This window comes from Zingiber officinale, chromosome 4B (assembly GCF_018446385.1).
Source record: "Zingiber officinale cultivar Zhangliang chromosome 4B, Zo_v1.1, whole genome shotgun sequence".
Classification (NCBI taxonomy): domain Eukaryota; kingdom Viridiplantae; phylum Streptophyta; class Magnoliopsida; order Zingiberales; family Zingiberaceae; genus Zingiber; species Zingiber officinale.
The window spans coordinates 28202608-28229103 of NC_055993.1; positions in this window are offsets into that span (position 1 = coordinate 28202608).

Below are 26496 nucleotides of genomic sequence, written 5' to 3' on the forward strand. Positions count from 1 at the left end.
CTTCATTCGGAGCCTGTGACGACTCCTACTCGAAGGCCCGTGGTCCTTGACCACTTTCGTTGGGCAATCACTAACAAGTCGAAATATGATTACAGAATAAGTACAGGAAGTGCTAGTAATAAAGCAATACTGACAAAGAAAAATTAAATAAAAACCGGAAGAGCACTTTTGTCGGAGCGTAGTTGACGTCGCACTTGAACGTCGAGCAGAAAGATCAGCAGTAGAAGAGTTCTCAGTAAAAGTTGATTCTGAAGCTCCTGCCAGGGCTTCTTTTATATCTTTCGGAGCACTGGATCCCTTGGCGCTGAGGTGACGAATCGCTCAAACCAAGATGCTCCACGTGGCGGCGACTTGTCTGATACTTCCCGGCGCCTGGATCCTCCGGCGCCGGACCTCCAGCGCCGGATCCCTCGGCGCCGGACCTGTTCCGAAAGACTCCTTTTCCTGCAAAACAAGGTTAGTCCGAGGCAAATATACATTCTGAAAAAATTGTTAGCACGGTTAAAGTTCAACAGATGGATAAAAGAGTATGACTTAGATTCCGTCTTTGACAGGAATCTAGTCACGATCTCGACTTAGACATCCGAAATGGATCTAAGCCAGATCGACGCCTAATGTCCCCTTCCCGGGAACGCGTCCTCACAGTCACTCCCCTCCAGTGACTTACCTCACTTACCTGCCAGACGTCCGGTCAGCCCGTCGACCCGTCTGGACTTCTCGCCAAACGTCCGGTCAGCCCGTCGACCCGCTTGGACTTTTCGCCAGCTATCCGGTCAGCCCGTCGACCTAGCTGGACTTCTCGCCAAGTGTCCGGTCAGCCCGTCGACCCGCTTGGACTTCTCGCCAGCTATCCGGTCAGCCCGTCGACCTAGCTGGACTTCGTGCCAGACATCCGGTCAGCCCGTCGACCTGTCTGGACTTCTCCTGCACACTCGATCAAAGTGTCAGATAACAACAAGACTAACTTAACCTATTTGTCATTCATCAAAACCTGGGTTAAATCGTTAGTGCTAGCCGCACCAACAAGGGGTTTCTTACTTCCTGCGCTAGATTTCCTTACGATCTAATCGCTAGATTTCTGGTGGAGAAGATCCCTTCGTCGATCTCCTCGCGTCTACGTGTTCTTCTCGGGGAGAGGAGCGTCCTCATGCCGGAGTTGTCGCCGGAAGGTGCTCTTGGAACCCTTGGGACGGAACCCTAGCCCTTGGGGCTTGGTGCGCCGAGAGGAGAAGAGTAGGGAGAGGGGCGGCGTGTAAGGGTTTTGAGGGAGAGGAGAGTTACGTTAAAGAAATAACTCTTCACTTAATTCTTCCCTATTTATATTAAGTGGGTAATTCAGCCCAACTCAAATATAAATATAATTGTTCCCCTTTCCTTTCAGCACGACCCTGCTGGGTTCACTTGGTTACTAAAGCTATCTATAAGACATAGGGCCTCCTAGGTCTCGGGTTCGATTCCCACGTAGGCTATTCTACGATTCTATTTATTTTTGCTACTTCTACTACTCTAAAAATTCTGTAAAAATATCCTAAAATTCCAGAAAAATACTAGGATATTTCTAATAATTATTTTGAGAATTTTAGGGCGTTACATGCTTATTCCTGTAAATAATGTAACACCTTCCTCGGCCGAAGTAGTATCAGTCTACTCATTTAATTTTAATGAATCGTCTATTAAATTGCACTTACTTATGTTTGTATCGGAAATACCTTCGTGCAGCTCGATCAATTTTTGCCACAATCCCTTTTCACTTGAGAAGGGGCCGACACGGTTCAGCTCCTCATTGGTTAGGCCACATTATAGCATGCAAGTTGCTTTGGCATCGACTTCAACTTGCTTCATTATACTAGCGTCCCAGTTGATGCATGAGACTAGTTCTCCAGTGCTATTACGTGAAAACTCGAGTCCAGTCTGGATAATGATCCACATCTCGAATTGCGTCTTGAGGTGGTATTCCATCCGATTCTTCCAATAGCTAAAGTCCTTGCTGGAAAAGAGTGGCGGGCGGACCGTGCTAAAACCTTCTTGGAAAGCCATTGAAAAAACTTGCACATAAATAAAACAAAAAATCTGTTCCAAGACTAGGTCTTGGATTAGTAGTGTGGGAGAAAAATAAAAATAGTAATTCAGGAATTTTGAGAAAAAATAATAAAAAAATAAAAAAATATTATTAAAATAATATAAAAAAATATTACCATAAATTTTTGAAAATGCGATATTTCGCTAATACGGACCAGTGGTGAAAAGATGATAGTGAATTTTTCAAAATTAATTTTGGAGGCAAAAAACAAAAGGCGTAATGGTAGTTGTACCAATTCAGAGCGACCCCGCTCTGATACAAATTGTAATGGTAGTTTTACAAGCAAGTACAATTAACAGTAATAAAGGAATATACCAACGAAAGTGAAATGTTAGATTTAGAGTTCCGGGTCGTCGGTGTCAAGTTGTAGCTTCGTCGGAGCTTCTCGTAAGTAGATGGATGCAGAAAGGTTGCTTGTGAATTGATCATATCAAGCTGCTAGTCGAGACCCTCTTATATAGGGTGTTCAAGGCGCCTCCATCAAGATCTAGTGCGCCTCTAACTCAAAATCATATCTCGAAATCAACTCTATGATAAGCCTCTACTCGCTGCCCGTTATCCACCTGAAGGCGCCTCCAACGCTACTCCAAGGTGCCTCCAAGCAGCGATTCAAGGCGCCTCCAAGTCCCATGGAGGTGCCTCCAGCTCCTTCCCGCAGATGGCTTCCGCCTTGTACCTAAGGCGCCTCCAAGCTCCATGGAGGCGCCTTGGGTACTGTTCATCCGAGGTATAAAATGCACTTCGGTCCCTGCAAAATATGTTAGTCCCCAAAATTACCCTGCAACACAAAGTTAGCACATAATAAATATGATAAATGAATATTTGACAGTCACCGGACTGCTTGGGTCTGACTTCAGATTTCCAACCGGAAACCCTAGGTCGACCCGACGCCTACTGTTCCCTCAGCGGGGAACGCGTCCTCACCTACTCCACTCAGGAGATTTACCTGATGCCAGCACGATTCTCCAGATCAACTGGACTTTTTCTCGCCACTCGATGCTTCCGGACTTTCTGCTGGGCGCCCGCTCACCGACCCGTCTAGTTTTCCACCTAGTTCGCGACACTAGGACTTTCCACCTAGGGTTACCACCCCCTAGGACTTTTGCCTGAAGCCCTCGAACCGCTAAGACTTTCCGCATAGGGATACCACCCCCTATGACCTAGGGTTACCACCCCTTACGGTTTTCCACCTGCCTAACCGCATCTAGGACTTTTGCCTAAATACACTTAGGACTTTTCCTGCAAGCTCATTCAAACTGTTAGATCAAAAAACAACTTAACTTTGAACTCTTTTCCATTATCAAAACATAGGTTCGATCGTCGGATGCTTCCCGCACCAACAACAAGGGTAAACCGTAACAGGATTTTCACAGGGATATTCTCTATTTAGTGTTTAAGGATAGTTTTTTTAGCTTTCGGCGAATGTATGTTGATGGACAATGAGTAAAGGATAGAACATAATACGTCATTACCGCAATAATGAAACTGAACTCCTAGAACTCTTCATAAAATAAGTTAATTACTTTCTCTTTACTAGTTCTCGTTTCTGCTTCTCAATCTCTTTTCTTTAGATAACTTACAACCTTTGATAGTTTAGTTAATCCTAAGTGAACCATTGCTAGTGCTTATAACCAGTCCTTGTAGGATCAAAATCTTTATTACTGACGACGAATCTGTGCACTTGTGGAATCGTAACAATGATGCACACATAATATCTCTGATATAATGACTAGAAATCATTTCTCAAAAACTGACGATCTAAGATTTACACCACCATACGTTTAACGTCTGTGTATATATATTTATCTCTCTCTATATCCATGGGGTTTACACTAGAGGGTCGTTAAAGTAGCTGATCTATCTAATATAGAAAAAGAGGAAGAGAGAAAGAAATCATAAAGAGCAGCGAGATAAAGACGCACAAGAAAGAACAAACATGAGAAAGAGGAAAAAAAATAAGAAGGAGAAGAGTTACCGTGGTTCAATAGCGTGCCTACTTTATAAAATGACCGAAGTTTTATTAGAATTCTTTCTACACAAAAGAGTCCTCATCATAATGATGATTTTACCAATAGGTTCATAATGATCCCTATAAATAGTGCTCAAACCCTAACATGCCAAACAATACTCAAAAAATCAAATAGAATTCTGTTACGAAAAAACCATAAAAGAATTGTGTTACAAAAAACCTTAATAGAATTTTGTTATGAAAAATCTTAAAAGAATTTTTTTCATTGTTTCTTTCTTTTTATCTTTAATGTCCCTTGCATTGACCTCCACTCAGATATGAGACACCTGCCAATAATCTCCATCTTGACAAATATTTACCCCTTCAAAGAATATGAGTATATGAGCAAAACTTCATCTGGATCTCTGGGTTTGAGCTTACTTTCTCTAGCATCTAGAGATATGGATCAAGTTTAAGTAATGCTCGAACTTCTCTGTGGTTACTGCCTTTGTCAGCATGTTTACAGTATTGTTTGCAATGTGAACCTTTTTAAGTTGAATTTTTTCGGAAGTCATGAGCTCTCTGATCTTGTGAAACCTTATATCAATGTGCTTGGTTCTCACATGATACACCTGATTCTTAGTTAAATAGATACCACTCTACTATCGTATAACAATTTAACTCCACCTTGCTAAACTCCTAATTCTCTGACCAACAACCCTATAAGCCATAAAACTTTCTTCATAATTTTAGCTGCTTCCATGTACTTTGACTTTGTAGTAGACAATGCAATAATAGATTGTATCATAGACTTCCAACAGATAGGTTCTCCCACTATAGTGAACATGTATCCTGTTTTAAATCTCCTGTTATCTAAATCTTCTACAAAGTCTGCATATACGTACCCAACAATTGAAGGATTTTTGATTGTCTATTGAACATGATGTCATAATTAGTTATAGTTTTTAAGTATCTGAAATTCCACTTCACTGCATCATAATACGATCGACCAGGATTTGAGAGAAACTTGCTCACCATACTAACTGCTTGCCCAAATCTGGTCTCATGTAAATCATGGCATATATTAGAAAACCAACTACACTGACATAAGGAACCTTTGACATCTCTTAGATCTCCTCATCCATCTTTGAGTATTGTTCACTGTATAACTTGAAGCGATGTGTTAGTGATATACTAAATATCAGGTCTAGCAGCAAATGCATTTGTGATAGGTCGTAGTTCACATAAGTGGATCATGTTGAATTGAGAACCGCCTTTCTTTGATCCTATTTTTGATTGTACTAATGCACTATTGAGAATTAGATGAATTCATTGCTGGTTTAATTTTTGGATACTTCCTTTTAAATGATCAAAACCAAAACACTCAATTTCATTAAGAAAACCCCAAAAGAATCACTTGAGTCTAGAGTACTCACACATTTGTTAGTTGTCCTTGGAAAAAAAATACGACTTGGGACTCGTTACTACAACTCTTCTTTTTAGTTTAATAGGATTCCAATCTTTATTAATTTTGAAGTACCTAGTGACATGCAAAATGGGTCACATCAAAATTTTAGCACCGTTGCCGGAGAACCATAACTAGTAGTATGTGTTTATTTTAGATTGTGGATTGGTTGATTTTCTTTGTTTAGAATCTCTATTGATTTGATTGCTTATATTTTTGTATTTTTATGTTGACTTATTCTTGAATTGTAAAGTTCTTTAATGTTCATATATCCATGTGTTTGAAACTATATGCTCTTGAGTCTTCTAATATTGATTGTTAGTGTTGTAGTGTAAGAACATAAGATTTCTTTTAGCATGGATCCATATTTTCAACATTTTGGAGGTGGAATAGTGATTCATTATTTTCAGCCTAAACATTAGTTTTATTCAACCATGGATCAACAAAATAGGTATGAGCCATTTTCTAATACTTATAATGCTAATTGGGTGGATCATTCACATTTCAGATATGAAAATACACAAGGACCATTTATTGAGCCAAATTTAGCCTACCAGAATTCATATGGGTTCAGGAGGTTTCAGCATTTACTTGGTTATATTCTTTTCAACAAAACGATCCTCAATTTGAAGAGTTAACATGAAAGGTCAATGAGGTTATGCAGCAATGAAAGAGCATCAAGAGCAACAATTTGCAAGGATATAGAATATACAGATTCAATTAAACCAAATTGCATCATCCATCAATCAACTACAAACACAAAACTCCAGTGAGGAGATGGAAAGTAGAGATTGTGTCAGGCCTGGCCCTACTTTCATTACTTCATAAGATTTTTCTTGTATTTTTGGTGATGATGATGTAGTTGTACAGATTTCTGATTTCACTGATATTGTTACTATAGATGTTGTAAATGATCCAGGAACTGAACATTTATTTGTTGATGATATAAGTGTAGGGGATTGCACATTGGAAGCAATACCCCAAGAATCACCTGAACCAGAGTTTAAGCCATTACTTGATGATGAGGAGGTCACAATCACCATTTTAGAACCCACAGGTACCTTTCAACATGACAAGGTTAGTGTTTCTTGTGATTTTTTAGAAAATTTCTTTAAGGTACCGGTTTTAAAATTTATAGAATGTGATACTCATTTTGATACATTTAGTGTAGAGATTAATTATGTTTCACTATTCTCTTATCATGAAAGTGCTCGGGAGGGGTTGTTTTTATTTGCTTTTGCAGGACACAACAGATATTTACAATGGGTACTTAATTTTAACCACCTCCGACCTGTTAGTATTAGCCCTAGTACCAATTATGAGATGATTGTAAAGGGCTCATTTTGTACCATATATCACTATTAATAAAAAGGCAAAGGTTATGGTTATTATATTTATTGTAGTTCAGTGTCGATTGAATAAATATAATAATGTCCTTGGGTAGTAGGTTCTTATCTATAGTATATCAATTGGTTAAATTGATAGTGAGATATTGCAGAGAACACTACTTTTAACTATTCCTAGTTGAGCATTAATATACAAGAACAATATTAATGCGTTGAGACTAGTATGTAGGTCAGCGGATGACTTGATCTCATAAGTCATGGATATGAGATATCAGGTTGACACATGAGTATATATTAGAGAATATATACTGAATGACCCACCATGAGAATATTTCATGGATCGTCGTATGAGTGTCATAAACATTCTCATGTGACTATTGGTATGAATAGTCCTTAGACCTGAAATCACTACGGTTCCCTACATAAGGAGTTGTATACTTTGGTATCGTCAAACGACATCCATAACAGGGTGGACTATAAAGTTGATCATTGAGTATGCAATAAATTATGCCGAGGGATATGAGTAATGTAGATGGGATCTATCCCTTCCATATAACAAAAGTGATATCTATGGGCCCCTTGATTAGTAGGACACAAGAAAGCATGACCATGCGTAAATGAGTCAATATGAGATATTGAGCTCATTTGTTTGAGTGTGTCTACTTGGAGATCAAGAAACACAAAGATTGAGAAGAGGATGACATGGTCTATGCCTCATTAATCAATCTAGATATCAAGGATAGAGGGACCAAGTCATACATGATGATAGTCACGGATAGGTTAGGTCGGATCTCGACTTTCTCGTCACTTGGGTAGCAATGATGCCTTGCTAGATTCCACTCATTGTTTATGTATCGCAAATGTTGATTTGGGTACATTGCCAACGTTACGAGAACCTATAGGGTCACACACAAAGAACAAGTTGATATGGAGATGGGTTCATGTGATGAATCAATGGATTAAGTGTAATCCGAATTTGACTCATTGAGTTAGACTCAAAGGGATCCAATTGTTGGATTGAGTCGAGTGCATAAGAATCAATGGGTTAGACTCATTGGGTGAACTTGAGTTCACCAAGGAAGTTGAATAGTCAAAATTGAACCATTGGATTGAATGGTTAATTTTGAGCCATTAGATTAGAAGATGAAAGGGTGGAGACTCTTGGTATACCATGGGATGGATATAAATATCATTTTGGATGGTACTTTTCATATGATTTTCATTAGATGAGAATGTGAAGAGCCTCTTTGATTCTTCTTCTTCCTCCTTTCCCCCTCTTGGCCGAAATCACCATTGTGATTGCTAGAACAACCTTGTGATTTCTTCTCCATCTTGTCTTTGTTTGTGAGACAAGCAAAGACAAGGCTTGTTCATGTGGATACCATAGAGGCACGGACGCTTCAATGCGCTAAGATCTGGATCCAAAGAAAAAGGTTGTTGTCGGGATTGCGAAGGGCAAGCAATAAAGGTATAATCCTATCATGTAGCTTAGTATAGATTATTTTTAGAAAATGTTTCTTCCCTTCGCATGGATCTACTGGATAGAGGATCTAGTAATTTTTCCGCTGCACTTTCGCATGTTTAGCGCGTTAGATCCCAACACGACCACCAAAGAGAATTTTCAAGGGAAAAATGATGGAAGAAAAGGATTTGATTGTAACCACAATTACTCCACTACCATCATATATTCTCTTACTAAATCTTATTCAACCATCGGGAATAGAGGGGAGTTGGTTCCAATTTAGTTTTCTTTTACATTTAAATTCATTCTTTGTATTTAATCTTTTCTTCAATAAATTCCTTGTGTGCAAATGTTGATTTTGGTTTTGAGAAATTAGTTCTTTACTATAGGAAGTTTTCTTATTGCATTTAGTTTTGATTTTGAATAAGAAAATGACACCCCTTAACATTTTGTGTTTAATCTTTTCTTCAAAATTTTGATGTGGCCCATTTTGAATGTCCCTAGGCACTTCAAAATTAATAAAGATTGGAATCCCATTAAACTAAAAAGAAAAGTTATAGTAAGGAGTCCCAAGTCATATTTTTTTCCAAGGACAACTAACAAATGTATGAGTACTCTAGACTCAAGTCATTCTTTTTAGGTTTTCTTAATGAAATTGAGTGTTTTGGTTCTGATCATTTAAACGGAAGTATCTAGAAATTAAACCAGCAATGAATTCATCTAATTATCAATAGTGCATTAGTACAATCAAAAATAGGATCAAAGAAAGGCGGTTCTTAATTCAACATGATCCACTTATTGTTGGTCGGTCCTAGGAAGATCGTACCGGTTCCACTGTACAAAAATTTTATACAAGTGTCGAACCTTTCCTAAACAACCTATTGTGTTCTTTAGAAGTTAAATTAGGAATCACAAACAAAACTTAACATTATTGATTGCAAATTTAACTTATCTGTTCTTAATGGTTTAGACTTGGATCGCAAGCGGAACTTAACACTATTGATCCAAATCCACCTATGTTATAAATTCAATTAAATATTTATTTCTAAAATTGGCTCCCAAGTCAAACATGGCGAGACACTTGGCCTTCTTGGATATGAGATCAACCACCACTGCCTCGACAAAGCCTTTAATAGAAATTCAATATTTAATTTCCTAAAATAACATTAGGTTTAATTAAAAAGAACAATCGAATTACAAATTCGAAAAATAAAAGAAAAGAAACACAACTTCGAATATCTAATCTGAAAATCTAGAATCTAATGCCTCTTGTGTTTGGAATTCATACAAAAGAAAAACAACTAGTATGATGCGGAAATTAATTACTAATTATACCTTCCTTTGTATGCAACAACCTCTTGATCTTCTACTGTATTCCTTTTCTTATCCCGGACGTTGTGTGGACAACGATCTACCGAGATGAGAACCACCAAAACTCCTTCTTCTCCTTGTAAGATTCGGCCACCACAAGTACTCCAAGAATAGATGTGGTTCGGCCACCACCACCAAGCTCCAAGGGATGCTTCCTTTCTCTCCTTCTCCAAGCTAGAATCCGGCCACCTTCAAGCTCCATGAGATTATAAGGTCCGACCAATGAAGAAGAAAGAAAAGGAAGAAGGAAAAACAATAGGGCCGGCCACCACCAAGGAGGAAAAGAGAGGAAGAAATAGAATAGAGTTGTTGCCCATGAAGGCACCTCAACCTCCTCTTTTATAATCCTTGGTCTTGGCAAATAAGGAAATTTAAATAAAAACTTCCTTAATTCCTTTGCCATGAAAATAAAAAATTATTTAATTAAAAAAATTCTTTTCTTAATAATAATGGCCGGCCACACCTTCTAATCCCAAACAAGGAAAGTTTTAACAAGAATTAAAACTTCCTAATTTGTTTCCAGAAATTTTAAAATAAAAGTTTTCTTAAAATTAAAATCCACCTTTCAATCTACAAATAAGGAAAGATTTCAAATCTTTTCTTAATCTTTTGTAGAAAGCTATAAAAGAAAAGATTTAAATTTTAAACTATCTTTTAAAACCATGTTATCCACATAAGAAAAAAATTTAAATAAAATCCCTTTTATATTATATGTGGCCGGCCACACCTAGCTTGGACTCCAAGTTAGGGCCGACCACTAATCTTGGCTCAATCTTTGGATCTTGGCAAGACCTAGCTTGGGTTCCAAGCTAGCTTGGCCGGCCCCCTTGGGTTGGGTAAGGAGTGGATATGTGGTGGGTATAAATCTCTCTATACAAGAGGCTACGATAGGACCGAGAGGTGGAATTGGTTTTGATCTCCCGATGAAATTAAGCTTCCCATGTTCGCCCCGAACACTCAACTTAATTTCATCAATAATAATTCATACCACTAAAGAATTATTATTGAACTACCGCACCAATCCCAAATTATATTTTGGACTCCTTCTTATTATGAGTGTGTTAGTCTCCCTGTGTTTAAGATGTCAAATGTCTACTAATTAATTGAGTTATTGACAACTCACTATAATTAATATCTTAGTCCAAGAGTAGTGCCACTCAACCTTATCGTCATGTCGGACTAAGTTCACCTACAGGGTTTAACATGACAATCCTTATGAGCTCCTCTTGGGGACATTCTCAACCTAGATTACTAGGACACAGTTTTCTTCTATAATCAACAACACACAGTATAAGTAATATCATTTTCCAAATTATCGGGCTTATTGATTTATCGAACTAAATCGCACCCTTTGATAAGTCAAAGAAATAAATATTAAATATATGTGCTTGTTATTATATTAGGATTAAGAGCACACACTTTCATAATAACTAAGATCTTTGTTCTTTTATTAAGTCAGTATAAAAAGAACTTATCTTAAATGGTCCTACTCAATACACTTAGAGTGTACTAGTGTAATTTATTAGTCAAGATAAACTAATCCCTAATTACACTATGACTTTACCGACAGTTTGTTCCTTTCCATCTTAGTCGTGAGCAACTGTTTATAATTTATAAAGAACTGATAACATGATCTTCTGTGTGTGACACCACACACCATGTTATCTACGATAAAAATTAATTAAACAACTACACTTAACATAAATGTAGATATTTTTAACCAATGTTATTCTTTATTTCAAAATAAATGTTTGCAAAAACTAGGCTTTTAGTATATATTCCAACAATCTCCCACTTATACTAAAAGACTATCTTGTCATTTATCCTGCCATACATCTGATTCCTAACCCTTCAACATGCCCATTAAAAGCTCTTTCCTTAAGGGCCTTAGTGAAAGGATCTCTCAGGCTATCATCTGATGCAATTTAGGCGGCAACAACTTCTCCTCGTTATACGATGTCTTGTATCGGGTGGTACTTGCGCTCTATTGTGTTTACTTGCCTTATGAACTTATGGTTTCTTCGAGTTTGCTACTGCTCCACTATTATTACAAAAATTGTAATAATTTTTGGACAAACCAGAAATTATGTCTAAGTCCATCATGAAGTTTCAGAGCCATACAACTTCTATGGATGCCTCAAAGGCTGCCACATACTCAGCTTCCATGGTGGAGTCCAAAAAACATCTATGCTTAACACTCCTCCATTGTTATGGCTTCACTTCCTAAAGTAAACACAAAACCCCGAGGTCGACTTACTATTGTCCCTATCTGATTGGAAGTCAAAAATCCGTGTAACCCATAGGGATCAAATTATCTGCCTTGTAAACTAGCATATAATCTCTAGTTCCTCTAAGGTACTTCATTATATGCTTTATAGCAGTCCAATGTCCCTATCCTTGATTACTTTGATATCTGTTCACCATGTCCACGACAAAGCAGATATCCGATCTCGTGCATAGTATACATTAGACTTCCGACAGCCGAAGCATCAGGAACTGCCTTCATATCCTTTATCTCTTTTGATGTCTTCGGAGACATCTCTTTAGATAAATCTACTCCATGCCTAAAAGGTAGAAAACCTTTCTTGGAGTCTTGCATGCTAAAACGAGCAAGGATTGAACCGATATATGAAGCTTGGGATAAGCATAATATTCTTTTCTTGCAATCCCTTATTATTTTGATCCCAAGAATATATGCATTCTCCCAAGTCCTTCATATCGAATTGTTTGGACAACCATACCCTTACTTCCGACAACACTTTGATATTGTTTCCAACTATTAAAAATGTCATTTACGTATAGTACAAGAAATACCACCACGCTTCCATCACACTCCTTGTTTACACAAGACTCATCTGGTCACTGAATAAATCCGTACGACTGGATTATTTTATTAAACTGGACGTTCCAAGACCTTGAAGCTTACTTTAGTCCGACTGATTGAGTTTGCACACAAGATGCTCTTTGCTCTTTTCAATGAACCCTTCTGGTTGCTATATATGGATGTTTTCTCAAGACTTCCATTAAGGAAAGCTGTCTTGACATCCACTTGCTAAATCTCATAGTCCATATGAGCAGTAATAGATAAAAGAATCCGGATAAACTTAAGCATGACTACCGGTGAAAAGTTTCATTTTTCAACAAGCCTTGCTTTGAAAGTTTCCACCTTCCTGTCTATCCCTCTTTTCCTATTGTAGACTTATTTTCACCCAATGACTTTTACACCATTTGGTGATTCTACAAGCTCCCAGACTTTATTAGAATACATATATTATAATTCTGTATTCATTGCTTTTTGCCAAGATGCTGCATCTTAATCTTGGAGTGCTTCATCATATGTTCGGGAATTAGGTTCATGTTTACTAGGGATCAAGTCCAAAGACTCTCCCAAAACATGAATCTTTTAGGTTGCCTAACAACCCTCCCATTACGACGAGGCACTTTCTGCAATTGTGTATCATTTTTGATGTGTGTTGCAGTTTCTTGTGATATTTCATCTTGTAGAGTTGGTACTAAATTAGACGTGTCCTTTATTATTTAAGAACAAATTTACTTATGGGCTTGTGGTTACATAATCCTCTTCTAAAAATCGGTCATTGATGCTAACAATGACCTTCTGATTTTTAGGACTATAAACCTCCTTTCGTTTCTCTAGGATAACCCACAAACAAGTGAACTCCTGTCCAACTTATCATTGTCTCTGTTCAGCACATGTGCTGGACTACCCGAATCCGAATATGCTTCAAAATAAACTAATGCTTATTTTGCAATTCTATGTGAGTAGAGAGTTCTGACTTATAAGGTACTATGTTCACTTCCGTTTCCAGAGTCTATCCTCAAAACGAATTTGGTAATTTTCTGAATAACTCATCATCGATCTAATCATTTCCATAAGAGCCCTACACCTTCTTTCTACTGCACCATTCTGTTGGAGTATACCAGATGCAGTTAGTTGGGATTGAGTCCCGACTTCTGATAAGTGACTTCTAAACTCTCCTAAGAGGTGCTCACCACTACGATCTAACCGTAGTGTCTTGATACTTTTACCTTGATGTTACTCCACATCAGCCTAGTACTCTTTGAACTAATCAAAGTACTTAGATTTGCGGCGCGTCAAGTAAATGTATCCTTATCTCGACTAGTTGTCTATAAAAGAGACGAAATATTCGAAACAACCTCTTGCCTGGAGTCAAAGGTCTACACAAATCAGAATGAACCAATTCCAACATATCTTTGGCTCCATACCCCTTAGACATAAACCTTCTTGGTTATTTTTCCTTCCATGTAAGATTCGTAGGTTGGAAAGATTTTCACTACCAATGAACCCAAGAGTTCATTGGTTATTATCCTTTGAATCCTACTCAAGTTAATATAACCTAGCCTTAGATGACAAAAATATGATTGGTTTATTTCCAAAGGTTGCTTTCTCTTATTAAAGTTAGAAGATGTGTTATTGCATCGTGGGAGTTATTGGTTTATAAATTGTCAACCAACGTACCAGAACAGATAACTTTCCTATTTTTCTTGATAACAAGTTTGTTATCAAAATAGACAGAATATCTATTCTTTGATAGTTTAGAAACCGAAATCAAGTTCTTTCTAAACTTGGTATGTAAAGACAATTTTTCAATATCTATATTTTATTCCTATTAGAGAATAAACTTCTCCCACTGCAACAGCTGCTACTTTTGCAGCAGTGTCCATGTAGTCGGTGATTTTATCTTCATATAGTTGTCGGGTTTCCTGGAACCCTTGCAATGAATTGTAGACATGATTAGTGGTTCCCATATCTACACACCAGGTACCGGTAGATAATATCACTAAACACGTAACAACTAATGAATAAAAAACACTTCTATTGTTCTCAGTTTTGAGAGGATAGTCTACCTTAATGTCCAAGTCCTATTTCCAATCATTACAATTGGGACTACTAAGTCTATTCTATAGTATAACAACTAGGGGATTGACAAACATTTTAAATCCTAAGAATAAAAAATATTTGGTCAAGATCAACTCCTTAAAATCCCCGTGAATTTTGTATGCCATGATAGTGTGGACGTATACAAAATCAAAGAGGAGATTTATTCATTAATTTTATTATCTCGTCAACCTTACTTTATGACGAATAAAATTAATAGTTGGTCTGTCAAATATTTGGTCAAAGCTTTGAATTTAAAATAATATTAATTTCTCAAACAACATTATTTAAATTCAACAACACCTCAAACACCGGGAATTATGCATGCCATGATAGTGTGGACGTATACAAATTCAAACATTTGTAAGAGGATGGTCTTACCCATTAATTTTATTATCTTGTCATCCTAACTTTATGACAAATAAAATTAATAGTTCGTATTCCTTTGGTCCCGCAAAACAATAGCAGTGACTCCGTTGGGGAGGATACTATTGAATGCGTCTAAGTGTATACCATTACTTGATACTTAGTCCATTAAATAGGATTGTGCCCCTTCAGTTGGAGAAGATCACACACTTCTAAATAATTTCCTATAACCATCTATAAAGGAAGTTTAATCTAGTGATTAGCAACAAACCCATCCGTTGTGGAGGGAGGCACTCAGAGCCAACACGTAAGCTTGTTGCATCACTTACAAACCAGTAATGGAGACCGTGGAATTTATTTAAAAATCCCTCTCCCACTTAGTTATTTAAGGTGAGGAATTTTAACCTATACTAGCATATATCACATGCACACACACACATCACAGTAAATAAAAGCAATAAATTTGGAAATTAATTTTCCAACTATTATGGCATTTTCCATCACTGTTCTCAGTGTGCTGGATCCTAGCTGCTGCCATCTTTAGCCACCGCCGTCGGGTCCAGTTGTCGCGTCTATCTTGCTTCTCATTCCGCTGTGCCTCTGGTCCTCCAATAACACCATGCCTCGCAAGGATTCGATCCGCGACAAAAATTAGAATTTTACATATATCGATCCTATATTCCACGAAGGAATGTACATGTAATCTAGATCGAAAACAAAATTTTAAAATCCTAGGGCTAATATAGCTCCTGCTGTATTAGTTACATACAATCATGCACATACAAAAATAATGCCCTTGACATGTCCAAGGGTCCAATCACACACAACATCTATAAGTCATAATAGTTGGAGCCTGCAATCACAAAGTTAGCACATCCTACTATTATCCTCCCTAAATTATGTATGACATGTGTATAATCTATTTGAAAACCAAAACACACAGAGGTAAGCCCTAGCTCTGATACCAATTGTTGGTTGGTCCTAGGAAGATCATACCGGTTCCACTGTACAAAAATTTTGTACAAGTGTCGAACCTTTCCTAAACAACCTATTGTGTTCTTTAGAAGTTAAATTAGGAATTACAAACGAAACTTAACATTATTGATTCCAAATTTAACTTATCTGTTCTTAATGTTTAGACTTGGATCGCAAGCGGAACTTAACACTATTGATCCAAATCCACCTATGTTATAAATTCAATTAAATATTTATTTCTAAAATTGGCTCCCAGGTCAAACATGGCGAGGCACTTGGCCTTCTTGGATATGCGATCAACCACCACTGCCTCGACAAAGCCTTTAATAGAAATTCAATATTTAATTTCCTAAAATAACATTAGGTTTAACCAAAAAGAAGAATCGAATCACAAATTCGAAAAATAAAAGAAAAGAAACACAACTTTGAATATCTAATCCGAAAATCTAGAATCTAATGCCTCTTGTGTTTAGAATTCATACAAAATAAAAACAACTAGTATGATGCGGAAATTAATTACTAATTATACCTTCCTTTGTATGCAACGACTTCTTGATCTTCTACCGTATTCCTTTTCTTATCCCGGACGTTGTGTGGGCAACGATCTACCGAGATGAGAACCACCAAAACTCCTTCTTCTTCGTGCATGATTCGGCCACCACAAGTACTCCAAGAATAGTTGTGGTTCAGCCACCACCACCAAGCTCCAAGGGATGCTTCCTTTCTCTCCTTCTTCTCCAAGCTAGAATCCGGCCACCTTTAAGCTCCATGAGATTATAAGGTCCGGCCAATGAAGAAGAAAGAAAAGGAAGAAGGAAAACAATAGGGTCAGCCACCACCAAGGAGAAAAAGAGAGGAAGAAATAGAATAGATTTGTTACCCATGAAGGCACCTCTACCCCCTCTTTTATAATCCTTAGTCTTGGCAAATAAGGAAATTAAAATAAAAACTTCCTTAATTCCTTTGACATGAAAAGGAAAAATTATTTAATTAAAAATAATTTTCTTTTCTTAATAATAATGGCTGGCCACACCTTCTAATCCCAAACAAGGAAAGTTTTAACAAGAATTAAAACTTCCTAATTTGTTTCCAGAAATTTTAAAATAAAATTTTTCTAGCAATTTATCCCTTCATGGTTGGTTATAAAAGGAAATTTTATAAATTAAAATCTTTCTTTTAAACTTGTGGATGATTTCCAAAAAGGAAAGTTATCTCTAAAATTAAAATCTCTTTTCAATCTACAAATAAAGAAAGATATTTATTCTTCTCTTAATCTTTTGTAGAAACTTATAAAAGGAAATATTTAATTTTTAAACTTTATTTTAAATCATGAACTTGGTTAAAAAAAAGGAAAGTTTTCTTAAAATTAAAATCCACCTTTCAATCTACAAATAAGGAAAGATTTCAAATCTTTTCTTAATCTTTTGTAGAAAGCTATAAAAGAAAAGATTTAAATTTTAATCTCTCCTTTAAAACCATTTTATCCACATAAGAAAAAAATTTAAATAAAATCCCTTTTATATTATATGTGGCCGACCACACCTAGCTTGGACTCCAAGGTAGGGTCGACCACTAATCTTGGCTCAATCTTTGGGTCTTGGCCGGCCCTAGCTTGGGTTCCAAGCTAGCTTGGCCTCCCCCCTTGGGTTGGGTAAGGAGTGGGTATGTGGTGGGTATAAATCTCTATATACAAGAGGCTACGATAGGGACCGAGAGGAGGAATTGATTTTGGTCTCCCGATGAAATTAAGCTTCCCGTGTTCTCCCTGAACACTCAACTTAATTTCATCAATAATAATTCATACCACTAAAGAATTATTATTGAACTACCACACCAATCCCAAATTACATTTTGGGCTCCTTCTTATTATGAGTGTGTTAGTCTCCCTGTGTTTAAGATGTCAAATATCCACTAATTAATTGAGTTACTGACAACTCACTATAATTAATATCTTAGTTCAAGAGTAGTACCACTCAACCTTATCATTATTACGGATTAAGTCCACCTGCAGGGTTTAACATGACAATCCTTATGAGCTCCTCTTGGGGACATTCTCAACCTAGATTACTAGGACACAGTTTCCTTCTATAATCAACAACACACATTATAAGTAATATCATTTCCCAACTTATCAAGCTTATTGATTTATCGAACTAAATCGCACCCTTTGATAAGTCAAAGAAATAAATATTAAATATATGTGCTTGTTATTATATTAGAATTAAGAGCACACACTTTCATAATAACTAAGATCTTTGTTCTTTTATTAAGTCAGTATAAAAAGAACTTATTTTAAATGGTCCTACTCAATACACTTAGAGTGTACTAGTGTAATTTATTAGTCAAGATAAACTAATTCCTAATTACACTACGACTTTACCGACAGTTTGTTCCTTTCCATCTTAGTCGTGAGCAACTGTTTATAATTTATAAAGAACTGATAACATGATGTAACGACCCGCCTTCTACTAACTAGGCTGTAAGGCCGATCATCACATTAAGCTGTGCTAACTACTCGCAGACCATCATAAAATCTAGATGCGGAAGCTGTACTAATTTGAAATTTTCTAAGCTACTAACATTTCTTGATTCTATACATGCTAAAGGGTGTAATCTAAAGTATACCTAGCATATACTACATCCCCTATGGTCAAGGAACTGAAATAAATGTTTTCCAGCTGTTATCAGACCTCCCAATCGATCCATTGATCGATTGGAACGTCGGATCGATCCAGGGATCGATTCAGCCGGCTACTGTACGCGGGACATAGGTTGGATCGATCCAGTGATCGATCCAGCACGCTACTGTGTTCGGGACGATATTCTGGATCGATCGGCTGATCGATCCAGACTGACCAATCGATCCAGTGATCGATCCCTGAACCTTCTATTCGCGACAGAAATTGCTGGATCGATCGGCTGATCGATCCAGTAACCTACTATTCGCGGAGCAATTTGCCCGATCGATTAGCTGATCGATTGGGACCCCCCAATCGATCCACCGATCGATTGGGGTTTCTGATTTTCGCAGTTAAGCTCTGATTTCAGCACTTGTTCATGCCAAAATCTCACATTTCACTTATACAATCCATAGAATATATTCTAATGACATAAAGCTAGCATTCTAAACTGGATATAAAGCATGGTTTACTAGTTCGTAGCATTTAACAATTAAAAGTGCGTGAAAATAGAAATACTAAAAGTTCAATTGTTTAAGCTTGCTAGATCCCCTAAGGATCTTTTATTCCATGTTCCTGCCACACACACCATCTCGATCTGCATTGACCTCCAGCCTCCACTGCTAGTCCATTTTCCTTTTACCTGTATCTGCAGTATAAGGAAAATAGTATCTGTAAGCTAAAAAGCTTAGTAAGAAATCATCTACCTCACTAAAACATGCATACGATGCAATTATGATTTTAAATCATGCTGTTTGAAAGATATGCTAAGTATACTGAATAAACTAAACATGGCATGACATATAAGCATACAATCATGGCATGGCAACTAATCATATGAATCAATAAAGATAACTGAACTGAACATATAATAAGCTAAACTATAGCTAAACTGATACTGAATTCCAACTCAACTAACATAACTAATTTGAGCTTTGAAAACTAATTCATAATAAGTGAAAATACATAATCATGTTGTTTGGGCCCGACAACTGTACTTGCTGTGCGCACATCCCTAACTATACCCGGGTTTGCAAGTCCCGAATTTAGTAGGGTTAACTAGGTTATCTAAACCTAGGGACGACTATGGGAGTCCAACTCAATGGATATCTGATCCAGTAGAGTGCCACTGAAAATAAAATACTGAATATAGCTAACTGGTTTAACTTGCTGTTTCTAGGTTATCTGAACCTAGAGCTAGGTTGTCTGAACCTAGAGGCGACTGTGGGAGCCCACCCATTGGACCGTAGTCCCATATAAGCTAAAATAAACTGATTTACTGATTTAAATGCTTCTAATACATTTAACTGAGCTATTAAAATGCCTAATTTGCATTTTAACTTAACTAGCTATTTTATCGAACACCTAGTGTGCCCCCACTCTCCCCACTATTAGGGAGACCACTTCTAGGCACCCGACAACGTCTAGGAACCCCCACTGAAGAGGGAATACATGTCCGGCCCATCTAGAAGTACTCACGAAATCCCTAAATCTGCGAGGAGGGTTAAATTCACCCTATGCGTCGATAAAAACTGCATATAGCTAAACTAGTGCGTATAAAACCAAACGGAGCTACTTATACCGCAGGTGAGGGGTTTCTTACCTTGTGTGCTAGATTTCTTACAAATCTAATCGCTAGAAATTCCGGTGGAGACGACTTCTCGATGATTCGCTCGCGTCCACGTGCTCCACTCGCGGAGGGGAACGTCCTTGTGCTGAAATCGTCGCCGGAAAGTGATCTTGGGACCCTAGGGATGGAACCCTAGTTCTCCTTGTGGTTGGCGCCGAGAGAGGGAGGAGAGGGAGAGGTGTTCGGCGTGAGGGTTTGGAGGGGAAGAGGTTGCCGAACCAAATTAAAAATAACCCAAACCAACTTAAGTTTTTAATTTATATTAAGTGGGTATTTTGGCCCAACTCAATTATAAATATATTTGATTCTCCTTTCTCTCAGCACGGCCCTGCTGGGTTCACCGGTTACTAAGGCTAACTAAAGGTTTAGCGGACCCGAGAGGTCCCGGGTGTTGGATCGAGACCCGCTAGAGGGGGGTGAATAGCGCTCGTGGCTATTTTTAATCGTATCGGAATCGTAAAACTATCAAAGTAACTATACGCAGCGGAAATAACAAATACAATCACAGAGGGACACAAGAAGTTTTACTTCATTTGGAGCCTAAGGCGACTCCTACTCGAAGGCCCGCGATCCTTGATCGCTTCCGGTGGGCAACAACTATAATCTCGATAAGAATTACAAGTTGAAGTACAATGAACGACAATAAATAATTATACCGACGACAAAGAAATGAAGATCCGGAGCTCCTGGTCGTCGGGCACAAGTAGCAGCACTTCGAAACGTTGTTTTTAAGCAGCACGTAGCACTGGAATCACTTGAAACTTCATTTATTCAATGCTGCTTGAAGTCCCCTTATAAAGGGCATCCAAGGCGCCTTGAAGGCCTCTCAAGGCGCCTCCATAGCTCCGAGTCCACCGTGCAGATGAGCGCTGACCATTCTGCGCCTTATCACCTTGAAGGCGCCTTCATGGGTCTTCAAGGCGCCTTCCAAGGCGCCTCCCAAGGCATCCAAGGCACCTTGAAGCTTGCTTCGCAGCCAGGTCAGCTTTTGCACCCGAGGCGCCTCCAAGCTCCATGGAGGCGCCTTGGACACTGTTCATCCGAGGTTAATCTTTGCACTTTGGTCCCTGCAAGATACATTAATCCCAAATATACCCTGCAACACAAAGTTAGCACATAAAGCATAATAGAAGTGATAATGATAGTCTCCGGACTATCCGAGCCTGACTTCGGGTTTCCAACCGGAAACCCTAGGTCGACCCGACGCCTACTGTTCCCTCTACGGGGAACGCGTCCTCACCTACTCCACTCAGGAGATTTACCTGTTGCCAGTGCGATCCTCCAGATCGACTGGACTTTTGCTCAGCACTCGATGCTTCCGGACTTTCTGCTGGACATCCGCTTCCCGGCTAGTCCAGACTTTCACCTGGTTCGCGACACCAGGACTTTCCACCTAGGGTTACCACCCCCTAGGACTTTTGCCTGAAGCCATCGACCTGCCAAGACTTTCCGCATAGGGTTACCACCCCCTATGACCTAGGGTTACCACCCCCTAGGGTTTTCCCTTTTGCCTAACCGCAGCTAGGACTTTCCTGACATTCTCAAGTAGACTTGTTAGATTACAAAACATCTTAACTTTGAATTCTTTGACGTTATCAAAACACGAGTTCGATTGTCGGATGCTTCCCGCACCAACAATCTCCCCCTTTTTGATTATGGCAACACAAATTCGAAGTTAAGTAAACAAGCGAATAGATAGTCATTTTTAACACAGGCAAAATTTGCTAAGTATAGATGAATAAGGTAACTAAAGTAAATTTTGCCCTATATAATCCCCCTTAACTTTGGCTCCCCCTTAACTTTTACTCCCCCTTAATTTTTAACTTGAATTTTATGTTTACATTTTTGCTACTCTCCCCCTTTGCCATAACTCAAAAAATGGGCAATGCATAAAGAGTTGTACATGATTAAAGTTAGCAATATTTAACAAAGTTTGGAAGTTAAGGTCAATTGGAATTTAAGTTTTTTAGGACAAGATTATTCATTTAAGTTCAGTTGGTCCTTAAGTCCAAGCACAAGTCATGGTTATATATTTAGGTATCAGAGCCATAGAGAACAAAACATTCTTGAAAAAAGAAATCGAGTATCTTTTGCCAACTGTCTAACCTTTAGTTACTTGCTGATTGTCTATAGGACAATAGCTTTTACTAGGTTAGTCAAGTTAAGTTATTTAGGTCTAGATAGACTTGACTAGAGCTGGAGAACTTTAACTTGATTAATGTTTATTGCATATTTAACGCCCAGACTCATATTGATGCACAGATATAAGCATTCTTGAGTCCAGGCTATACCCTATGCATCTCACGCCATTCTATGTTTTTCAATCACAATCAAGGTAAACCTAGGTGTTTTGTGAGATGCTCTGGCCTAATTCTAGGAGAACATGATATCTAGGGGGAAAGGCTAGGCTAATTCCAGAAAGTTTTAAAAATCTAACAAAAATTAGCGTTTTGAAAACTGTTTTTCCTAGATTTTAAAAAACAATCAAACCTATGCTCACAACACATAAAACTGAGTAATAACATGTCTAATCAGTTTAAAATATCTAAGATATACATCAAAAGCTGAGTAAGAGAAAGATCCCAGATGTCAATAATATGTCAAGGCAGGTGAACAGATAAAATCAAGCAGGTGGATCGTCGGCTGGAGGATCGGCTAGGTGTTGCTCAGGTGGTGGCTGAGGCTGTCCCTGACGCCGAAGCTCGCCTCAAAGAGATGCGAATCCAGCAACTATCTCAGATCGCATAGTCCGAAGAAAATGATGCGTCTGTGTGGACTGGATCTCAAGTCGAGTGAGTCTATCCTCGACAGAGAGTGGTGTTGAAGATGACAGCCCAGCTGAAGAGGAAGGTCCGACAGAGGTGGAAGGATCTGCGAAGAAGTCCTCTGCCAAAAAATCTGGCCACTCCTCATCTGCATCAGGTGCGCCCTCGGCCTCTGGAGCACCAGGGGCAGCAACTGGTGGTGGTCGGCCCTTCCAGGCCAGAATCCCCTCGGCAGTGATCTCTGCCCCTGCTAATCTAAGGCTACGCTGACCGACCTCATCATAGAGGGTAAGTGGGATGAGAACTCCTCTAGTAATGTCTATCCTAGAGCTGGAGAATATCTGGGTCAGGATATGACAATAAGGCATATGAATTACTCCAGATGTGACTGTGTTAGATGCAAGGATAATATTATGAAACATATGGAGGTCTATGTCTATATCTAGGTGCTGGGTGAGGGCGTGCAAGAAGAACGAGTGGGACGGTCGCATCGTCGAGACATCCCGAGTTGATAAGGGTAGAATACAAGCTGTCAGGACTCTTTACATAGCATAATCCTGAACTCGAAGAAGAGTGGATCTGAACTCAGTCAGGCCTAAGGGTCTCTCCTCCCTATAGAAATGCATGTAAATGCCATCTAATGTAACGTGGGAATAGGGGGCACCAAAAGGTAGGGGCCTACTCGGATAACATAAAAATGTACACTCAGACTCCCTAATCTCTAGGCTGGTGCGAAGTAGTGATGGAGTGAACTGAATGTCAGTACCTCCTACCCTGGTGGTATAAGTTCTATCATCAACCTTTTCAAGGTTGTGATAGAACTGGGCACATAGGTCTTGATTGACAGTCGTGGTGCAATCAACCAATTTATCTAAATGATAATGGTTTATCATTTGGATAGTGGGTTGACAATTTTGTGACAAAAACTCCCTACCAATATATCTAGGTTTGATGGACTCAAAGGTAAACCTAGAGAAATCTATACTATGCTGTTCCGAGGGGAATCTCGGATCCGTGGAAGGGGCCCTTGCTGGTGTGGTATCCACAATACGACGCTTCCTATTATGCAAGAAAAATTGCAAAACTAGCAAAAAAATAGGATTTAAGCACTTAAAGAAGGGTTTAGATTGTACCTAGGAGGCATAGCTTTGATTAAAGGGAAGGAAATAGGTAGAAGGCGCCTTGGTTGGGAAGAAACCGAAGAGATCGGTGGCTTGCGGCGAGACACGAACAGAAGCAACAATGCTTCTGTTCGTGACAAAAGAGAGATTTTAAGGCGCCTCCAGATCCCTTTATGGCGCCTTTGGAGGCGCCTTAAGTGAGCGGCGGGAAATTTCCCGCCACTGCTTGAGGGCGCCTCCTCTTAGATGGAGGCGCCTTCGGATGTTACGTGTTCTTTTTTTTTTTTTAAATGATTTTGAAATTAATTTTGAAAATATTTTTAAATAATTTTGAAATTAATTTTGAAAAGATTTTTAAAGTAATTTTGAAATTAATTTCGAAAAGGATTTTTAAAGTGATTTTGAAATTAATTTTGAAAATATTTTTAAAGTGATTTTGAAATTAATTTTTGAAAAGATTTTTAAAGTAATTTTGAAATTAAATTTTGAAAAAGAATTTTGAAAATATTTTTAAAATAATTTTGAAAAGATTTTAAAAATAATTTTGAAATTAATTTTGAAAATATTTTTAAATAATTTTGAAAAGATTTTTAAAGTAATTTTGAAAAGATTTTTAAATAATTTTGAAATTAATTTTGAAAAGATTTTTAAAGAAATTTTGAAATTAATTTTGAAAATATTTTTAAAGTAATTTTGAAAAGATTTTTTTTTTTTGAAATTAATTTTGAAAAGATTTTTAAAGTAATTTTGAAATTAATTTTGAAAAGATTTTTAAATAATTTTGAAAATAATTTTGAAAAGATTTTTAAAGTAATTTTGAAAATATTTTTAAATAATTTTGAAATTAATTTTGAAAAGATTTTTAAATAATTTTGAAAATGAATTTTGAAAATATTTTTAAATAATTTTGAAAAGAATTTTGAAAAGATTTTTAAAGTAATTTTGAAAAGATTTTTAAATAATTTTGAAATTAATTTTGAAAAGATTTTTAAATAATTTTGAAATTAATTTCGAAAAGATTTTTAAAGTAATTTTGAAATTAATTTTGAAAAGATTTTTAAATAATTTTGAAAAAAGAATTTTGAAAATATTTTTGAAGTAATTTTGAAATTAATTTTGAAAAGATTTTTAAAGTAATTTGGAAATTAATTTTGAAAAGATTTTTAAAGTAATTTGGAAATTAAATTTGAAAAGATTTTTAAAGTAATTTTGAAATTAATTTTGAAAAGATTTTTAAAGTAATTTTGAAAGTAATTTTGAAATTAATTTTGAAATTAATTTTGAAAAGATTTTTAAAGTAATTTTGAAATTAATTTTGAAAAGATTTTTAAAGTAATTTTGAAATTAATTTTGAAAAGATTTTTAAATAATTTTGAAAAAGAATTTTGAAAAGATTTTTAAATAAATTTTGAAAATTAATTTTGAAAAAGATTTTTAAATAATTTTGAAAATAATTTTTAAAGTAATTTTGAAATTAATTTTGAAAAGGATTTTTAAAGTAATTTTGAAATTAATTTTGAAAAGGATTTTTAAAGTAATTTTGAAAAGATTTTTTTTTTTTAAATAATTTTTAAATTAATTTTGAAAAGATTTTTAAAGTAATTTTGAAAAAAAATTTAAATAATTTTGAAAAGATTTTTAAATAATTTTGAAATTAATTTTGAAAAGATTTTTAAAGTAATTTTGAAAATAATTTTGATGAGATTTTTAAAGTAATTTTGAAAATAATTTTGAAAAGATTTTTAAAGTAATTTTGAAAATAATTTTGAAAAGATTTTTAAATAATTTTATAACTTAGTCATCTCACCCGATCTAAGTTGTCAATCAGGGAATCCTATAATTGATGTGAGATGATTTATTGTTGAATTCAAGGGTCTGGTTTAACTTTGTGTTCGATTCAGGTTTAGCTTTGGGTTCAACAAGTAAGCATTTTTTGGATTAACTTCTGGGCTATGGTGAGTCACAAGGAGCTCATTAAATTAACCATGCCTTCGAGGTTTTCCAAATAGTCCTACCCATTGAACTTAATACTAAAACTTGGTCTAACTAGTTAGGATCCATTTAAGGGTAGCTTCGGTCAGTTCCACTTGGCCAAATGCACCAGGTCGAAGCCATATCTTCCTTGACATGCGATGCCCAAGCTTCCCTAACGTACTATCATCCAAAAACTTCACCAGTACTGTGGTTCAAGTTAAACTTATCCCGTTTTAATCTAATCTTAATTGCCCTGCCGGGTAATCTATTCTTGTTTTACCCATTCCGGGTAAATTAGGTTCAGTTACCCTGTCGGGTAGTTCAGTTGGAGGTGCCAGCTAGTTTGGATCCTCCATCTACTTTTTATAATTTCAACTTGTTGAATTTTGAATTTTTA